The 8,858-nt window shown below is 37.1% G+C and overlaps 1 pseudogene; it reads right to left on the reverse strand.

Moving 5' to 3' along the window:
- Positions 1 to 482: 482 nt before the first annotated feature.
- LOC142172149 (uncharacterized) lies at positions 483 to 7,608 on the reverse strand (annotated as a pseudogene).
- Between the last annotated feature and the right edge of the window lie 1,250 nt (positions 7,609 to 8,858).

The following is an 8,858-nucleotide window of genomic DNA, read 5'->3' on the forward strand; positions in this document are numbered from 1 at the left end:
GGTAGCAAATCACACTTAGAGTTGCTTTGTTTGAAGTTAAAACAATGCAGAACAAAGGAGTAGAAACTCAGAAAATCGTATGGAAATGCTGAGAGGAAGGAGTACAATGTATAGCCAAAGTTGAGCGTTTTTAGTTTGGTGTATCTTTCTTCAACAACTGCTGCACATATTTATAGCAGTCAGCTTTGAAGATGAACGACCCTCCACCCTCCATGGTGGAGCATGCACTAGATTGGAACATATCCGTTACAAATGCGGATAATCTTACGTTAATATTTACTATTAACAAATAAATTTGGTCTAAAAAATTAATCAATCAATCATTTGAATCCGAAGCCGAAGCCGAAGCCGAGCGGCGACGACGACGGCGCGAGGCTTGCTTTCTTCTTAACTCTTTAAAAGCTACAAGAAGAGCAATTATATATATACCCACCAAAAATCTTTTCCTCTTCCAATATAGGACAAGGTCTCATTGTCAAGAGGGGGAAACTTAAAATTCACTCAAAAATTTCATTTTTCCCTCCATTTCTCATTCACCCTCATTTTAAGACTATTTCATCTTAAATAACAAAAGCCTCAACACCAACTACCTGAAGCCACATTTTCCTGAAAGTAGGTCCAAAAGAATCTACAAATAAAAGGCTCTCAACAGCAGAATAAAACCTTCAAATATGGAATGCAATAATGAGGTAATCAAAACATGTCCATCTTCAGCATGCCTGTACAAGTCTGGTGTATGCTTGTGCCAAGGCTATATTTCTTCCATATGTTAAGGCAAGAAAACCAGGGAGAACCACATAAGACCTGTTCAATGCCAAACTAAGTGCTTGCGCAAATCGACTTAAGCAGATAAAAGTTTGTCCTTTGTAGAAAGATTTACGTGATAACTTCTTCCAAGCGATTTGTGCGTGATGACTTACAGCTGTTCCTGGTGAAGTTGTTAAACAACTCCCACGAAAAGTACTATGCATTCTATATATCATATTGCCCCCTAGTGATAGACACATATTGCCCGTAAAATCTACATCTAGGAGAACTTACCCCAATCCTAATAAGTTTTCCTCTTCTCGCTTGTTCTGGATAGATAGTGGTAGGATTTCTTCATAAGGATGATCCAAGTCCTTTAGTTTTACCAACTGTCAAGAATCTGCATTCCAAGCACAAGGCAACTTAGCAGATGCAAAATATAAAATATGTGGTCATTTCACACTAAAATAATTTCTTCTTTTTAAGATGTGCAACTCAAATACCAATTCAACAACAATGACAATTGGAATGACTACAGTAAAACATGAACGTTAGTTTCTCTATGCAGAACAAAAAAAGTCCTACACACCAAAAGCAAGACATCAGTGCAAAAAGTACTTCAAACAAAGGACAGCCTCCCAAATTTGGAAACTTTATGCTGCTTGCTTCAAGGTATACCATGGAACCCTAAATTTGAAAGAATAGTAGTATTTCATCTTTGAGCAGATGATAATTGGGAAAAATCCATAAGCAGGTTCCACTTTTCACTGCTGTTAACAAATAAGTAAAAAACAAAATATAAAAATGGAACTAGAGTAACCAGTCAAAATATTGATTTATTGAACATGAAACCTACAACAAGATCATTTCCAGCAGCCGGATGTTTTTGTTTTACTTACACCAGATAATAACCGTCTTGTATTTTATTTAATTTGAAAAAGGGGTTCAAAAACTTGAGAATTTAGAATTGAGCTATGCTAATGGAGTATCAAATGGCTACAGAAATCTTGCCACGTGAGCAAAGAGTTCCAACCAACTTAAGTTCCCAATGAAGACATAAAACTAAACGAATTAAAAACTATGTCTTCATGTCAATTATAGCAAAGGCGAAATGTCTAAAGACTCATGAAATCAACGAATAGGATAGCATATGTGGAATGAGATAGAAAAACAGAGGAAAGAGTAGACCTTGACATGGCGCATAGAGGAATTTAAAGGGGTAGCTGTTAATTTTTGCAGAGACTAATGTAGAGGGGAGGTGAAGAGCATCTCCGACTAGCATTTTTCAGAGGTTGTCGGTGACAAAGAGGAAGATGAGAAAACCATATGATATACGTGTAATTTTAAATGCTGCTCATTTCTTGTATCTTTGGACAATCAAACCTAGGTGACTATAAAACTAGAGGATTAATAGACAAGATTTAATTGAATTGATATAGCATTAGCAAAATCCACGAGGGTCGGATCACATGTAGGAATTTGTTCCATAGCTTATTATAGTTTGCGCAGAAATACCCAAAGATGTGATTAGATGGATAGAATCCTTTTAATAAAAAATTTACGGTCCTCGCTCTCTATAATAGCATTCCTCCTATAACATCATTCACTATAAAAGTCAAGTTTTTTTTAAAACTAATTTTTTAAATTATATTTTACCTCTCTATAACAACTTTTTACCTATAACACCAATAACCATATTTATAGTAGAATGCTCTTTGTAAAATTACCCATCTATGACAGTCATATAGAATCTTTAAGGTTACTAATAATAATTCTAAAAATATGCACACAATCTTTTCCATTGGAAAAAGTTTCTATTTTGCATAAGACATAAGATTTCAAGATTTGCACATGATATCTTTTCCACTGACAAATACCAAAAAATATTTAGAAAGAATATTTAACTATTAAGCTCTTAGATTGTCTTCAAGCAAAAGCTATTTGATACCTTTTTGCTGAAAATTTAGATACAAATCTTCACCAATTCAAGCGTTATATCGTTAGTAAGACAATGAAATCGTCGAAACAAGCTACAATTATAAAGTTCTTCCATTAATCTTGAAATAATTTATTTTTTTAAGTAGATTTAAAATATGTACCTTAGAGTTTAAATCTTTATATGTTTAATTATAAATTTATTAATAATGTATTAGCTTTCTTCAATATTTAACAAGTGAAATATGCATATTTTCTGAGATTTTTAATTTGAATAATTTCTTTATCTTTTATATGTAACATTGGAAAATGAAACATAGTTGATTTTTAGATAATTTTATCTATAAGGCCAAAATATATTTAAACCTCAAATATTGTTATAATTATATAACATTCATTCATTATAAAAGCCAAAAACTATCGTAACAAACGAGGTTGTTATAGAGAGGGTTGTATATTGAAACTTAAAAATGTAAGATTCTTACTGTTATAAATCCAAATTAATCAAGTTACTGGACTATAGATATGGAATACTTAAATTTTGTGGAAAGTTGTTATGACAATTCAGTAATTAATTTGTCACATTTCGAACAGAATTGTCAAAGATATGTTATGCAATTCATGTATGGGTCAAAATATGCCCTAGAATATTTAACATAGGATAACACTAAAGAAAGAATCCTCGAGCCGTCGTTAGTCAAGGTGGAGCAGGAAGAAGTAAGACTCATAGCCGAAAAGTCGACGAGAGCCGTGGTCGAGGTATTGATAATGGTCGAAATCGAGCACCGTTGATGAAGCTGTAACAACTAGTTTTCAAAATAGGATATGTAAGAGAATATTCTAGTGGATATTCTTTGCACTTGTACTATTAGGGTTTACTAGGAATATGTCTCATATAAATAAAAAAGAGACAATGATACGAGACATGTGATATTCATTTGTAAGAACATATTTTTGTTTGACAAAAATATTCTCTCTCTCTTACTAAGTTACAAACATCACCTTTTCACGAAGATTCTTGTCGATATTATTCTATACATTTCCATCAGATTCGAGAATAATTCGAATATTCAAAGATTTGTCTGTCACTCATCATTGTCAGGAGGGACAACCATCTAGTTCGTCCTTTCTTGGGTGAATCATTCTTCCCATTTACTTAAGTGCTATTTATTATTATTCATTGTTATTAAATGACGCATTATTACTCATACCTTTTGGAATAGTTATTGCATACTGTTATCACTATTCGACCAGATCTAATTGACGTTATCACACTCTCGTAAGCTACATCTAAAAATATTATTATTAACTAAGTTTAACCCATAATCCCATAGATTTAATTATTTGAACTAAAAATTATATTTTTTAGTCAAACAATTTGGCACCATCTGTGGGGATTTCTTAGTTAAATTTTTAGTTTCCTCTAAATCTACAACTAACACGGGTCACTAACGTCACAAAAAACAAGACCTCCTTTCTTCGTATACACAAATATCAACATGGCAGGTAACCAAGAAGAAAGGACGAGGATAATAAATGACCTCCAGACCAACCTCATGAACATCATCAATGAAAGCTGTGAAACGGGAGACGAAGGCGCGACGCCTAGTGCCTCCCCTAGGCGAGATGGTTCACCACCCCCTCACTGCAGCATCACAAAGTCTCGTGCTAAGGGAGCCTTGATCTCGCCCAATTTCACACCTCAATTCGAGGTTATGAAAACGGTCGATGCAATAATAATACCCAACAAGAGTCGGGGTTAAATTTCGCAGGGAGCTATATGTGTGGGAGTTAGTAGTATATATCGTAGCGTGTGAGTTTGTATCTAAATTTGTACTTCCACAAAATTGGGTTGTTTTAAAGTCTAATTTAAACTACGATTGCAATTTAATGAATAAACTAGGAAACTGTTTTTGTTGTTTTTCGAATGTTGTAAAAAGCCTAGGGCTATGACCTTCACCTAGGTGGTTTCTTAATGGGATCTAAACTTTAAAGCTTGTTTTATTGGTCGGGGTGTATTATAGCTATCAACGCTTAATTACCTACTCAATACCTCTCGATCACAGAGTGATTTTGTCCAAATGGGCATTGAACAAAACGGTTGATAAAAGCTTAAGTCGGGTTGTTATTATCTTTAGGTTCAACCCTTTAATTGGGCTTATCAATCTCTCGATTGACTCAATTTCTTGTTAGCCAAGTTTTCCTAGACTAAGTCTCTCTTTCTCAAGTAGACCAAGTCAAATAGGCATGAACTAATATTTGCAACCATTAATTCCATAAATAAAATCAAGAACAAGGCTAAATAATAAACACCTAACCATAAACAAGCAATAAATTAAACACCCATTAAGTTTACACACTAGGGTTGGGTCACAACCCTAGTGAAAATCTACCTACTCATGCTTGAGATGGAAGAAATAGAAGAAGAAATGATAATTAAACTCATATTCCTAATTAAAATGATAAAATCTATGTTCAATTAGCTCAAAATATGAAAAAGTACTAAAAAGAGTAAAAGGAAACGACTACTGTAGCAGCTGATGTCAAATGTTGACCTAAAAATGTGAAACTTATCTATTTATACAGGGCTGAAAATTTCTAACAAAAATACCCTTTCGGAGGTTCTGCGGCCGCAAAATTCCATATGCGGTCCGCAATTTTCTTCAGCTTGAGAGGATTGGAAAACTGCGGCCGCAATGCATTCCTTCTGCGGTTCGCAGAATTGTAACTGCGGCCGCACCTGGCTCTTCTGCGGTTCGCACTATTGTATCTACGGCCGCATAGATCTTCTTCTGCGGCCGCATAATTGTTGTGCGGTCTGCACTTCTGGGAGATTTGGAATGCATCTTCTGTGAACTTTGCTTCTGGCTCTGATTTTGCGGCCGCAAAATTCATGTGCGGGCCGCACTTTGCACCAATATCTGATGGAATTTCCTTTATAACCTGCGGCCGCAGATGGAATTCTGCGGTCCGCACTTCTGAGGTTTTGTGCCATTTATGTATTTAGTTCATATTACTCCTTCTTGAGTTGGATTTCATCTCGGGAGTTCATCTTCCAATATTTCTGCAATTAAGCATATTTCAATAGTTTTAGGCAACACAATTAAACGCTTTTGGACTAAAACGGAAGCTAAAAGGCGCTAATAAGTAGTCAAAATTCTCACTTATCAACTCTCCCAAACTTAAGATTTTGCTTGTCCTCGAGAAAATAAATTGGTTTCCACCTCCACAAGTTAAGAGACATTCCAACAAATCAAAGTGAGTCACTCACACATCAATTGGGACCAACAATTACCCACATCACTTATGAATTATCAACAAGGCAACGAGTTAAACTTTTAAGCACAAATAGTTTTAATGTGACACTTGAGCATCAAGAGTTGACTTTATTCATCAAGGAAGCTCTCTATTTTATGTAGGTCATTGTGCATCCCAAACTCCTCCTCATCTACTCTCCGTGTTTTACCTTAATACTGTATTTACCGCGTTTTACATCTCTATCATGTAAATACTTGGCAATGTGTTATTATCTTTGCAATAAAGCATGCTCCACATCATATTCCACTCGTGCCCAACTAATACCATAGCGGCACTTGATGAGTGTCCGCGTTTTTCCAAATATTACCCTTTTAATTTGAAAAGGCTTATTTACGGTACAACTAATCGATCAGCGGTGTAGTCAACGGTTTCGTGCCTTTTCCTCTCAAGTTGTCCACTTGAGGGTACTGGTCTAGACCCTTCTAGAAACCTCATTTCAATATCAACTGTGCATGCATCATGTCAAACCTAGTACAGGTTAGAACGTTGTCCACGCGATAATCCACTAAGATAAGCCTTGTCCAAAGTTCGACGGGATTTCCATAATCTCAATGGACACCATCACGTTATGTGTATTACTTAGAGAAAACATGTCGATATATTGATCATTAATGTGTAAATAGTCAGACTCGGAGGGGGAAAGGGCTAACTCTATTTGTTTTGCAGAAAATGAGGCACGACGTTCCCAGGCTCGGTATGGTTCAAAACATCCCACCTTTGCTGCTTGATTGGTGGAACGACCTCTCACCTAGTGACAAGAATCATGTGAAAAGGGTCCTCGAAAATTTACCTTCCTTATTGGACATTCGGCCAAATAACGCATTGATTGAGGCCGCCACTATGTTTTGGGATGAGAAAAGAGCTTTCTTCCGCTTTGGTGATATAGAAATGACCCCTTTCTTAGAGGAAATAGGAGGCTTCACTAGGCTGCCATGAGATAGTCTGGGTTTACTAGTACCAGAAAATCGCACTCCCCGCGGTTTTTTGAAAATGATGGGTTTCAAGAAAAATGATGAATTACTCTATCTGAAGGAGTCCTACATACCATTTGAATTCCTTTATGAATGTTATGGGCATAGCAAGTCATATCGCCTTCACCGTGATAAACTTGCCATTACTTCTTTGGGTTGGACACACCGCCGAGTCTTTGTGTTCATTGTCTATTTTTTGGGGTTGCTGATATTTCCAATGAAAGGGAGGAGAATCCACACTCGCTTAGCCATGGTCACTAGGACTCTAATGGAAGGAATTGAAGGGAAAACTTACACTATCATCCCCATGATCTTGGCCGAAATATGCCGAGTTCCAGATCGATGCAAGCAGGGGTACGGACATTTCGAGAGCTGTAATCTGTTGCTGTAGGTTTGGTTATTAGAACATTTCCAAAGAGGTGAATATTGTCAGGAACTTCTGCGATGACCATTGAATGACTACATAGCCTACCATCATCCAAAAAGAATGACATTTATCCCATATAGGTTTGTGCAACCTGGAAATGCTGTGAGCTGGGTGCGTTTCTTTACCAATTAGACTGACAAAAAGGTACATCGGATGTTCGAATGGTTCCCTAGCAGCGAAGTCATCATTAGGTCTAGAGAGACTACTCATCTAGTACTGATCGGATTGAGGGGAATCTATCCTTATGCTCCTATAAGGGTAATGAGGCAAGCGGAAAGAAAACAGGTAATACCTCGGGTTTCCAACATGGTCCAGTACAAAGCAAATTTTAAAGGGGACGTCATCCCATTCAAGTTCGAGGCAAAACACATGTGGAACCAGAAGGTCATTGTGGAAAAGGATACTATCGAGCCAGACAGGTACCATGCCGGCCATGTATACTTCTACCCATCATGGTTGGTAGATGATATAGCGGGAGATGTCAAGACAGGGATTAATCTGAAAAATAGGGTTATAGATGACGCTGCTGAAGCACAAGTCAAGTATAGGATGCTGCGCAAGAGGGTTTTCGAGTCTCAAGCTAGACATTTAGAATAGCACAAAGTGGATATGGAAGCCATCAACGAATGGAAAGAAATTGCTACTAAATCAACAGAAAGATTGGAATATTTGGAGCAAGGGTTAATGGAACTTGAGGGGAAGATGAGGAAGAGGCTCTCGGATTGTCAGAATACGGAAGGCAATGAGGGAGGGCACCTAGCAAGGGCTTACCTACTATTGGACATGCGTGACCTAGGGAACTTGATCGATGGATCCAAGTAGGCCAAGCATGGAGAAGGTCCCTCTGGGGCCAAATAGATTAGGAAATGATGTTCTTTACTACTTTTTATCTTAGTTTTAGATTTCGATTGTAATAAGGCAAATGCCATTAGTAATTTTCTTATTATCGTCGTTTTAGTATGGATCTGATTCATTTTCGCATTAATGAAATGACATAATTATTGGCATCAATTTTCTCCAAGTCTATGTGTCGCTTATGCCCACCTCGGGCACAACGAGGTCCCCCAAATTAGGACGCGAATTTATTTACTGATTCTGCAACACATGTTCAATATCGCAAACATCCTTTCAATATCCCTTACTGACTTGGTTACCTTTTTTGTTTTTCTTTTCTTTTGTTTATTCCCATTCCCCAAAGGTTGGTTCGTGCATACTGGCATCTTCCGCATATCACACTAGATCCAGAGGTCCTCCTCCTCCACCAAGTGATCCTAAAGGCAGAAGCAAATGGAAAGAGAAAATGGACGATTTAAGCGGTATCAGAAAGGACAATGCAGAGAATGTTGAAACCTCGGACTGTCGGAATACTCTAGCACAGAATGAATTGGTCCTACGTCTGGAATAGAAAATATTGGAGCTACAAGGGGAACTTGAGCAGGTCCGGAACTTGGCAAACCTTT

This window comes from Nicotiana tabacum, chromosome 17, assembly GCF_000715075.1.
Source record: "Nicotiana tabacum cultivar K326 chromosome 17, ASM71507v2, whole genome shotgun sequence".
NCBI lineage: Eukaryota > Viridiplantae > Streptophyta > Magnoliopsida > Solanales > Solanaceae > Nicotiana > Nicotiana tabacum.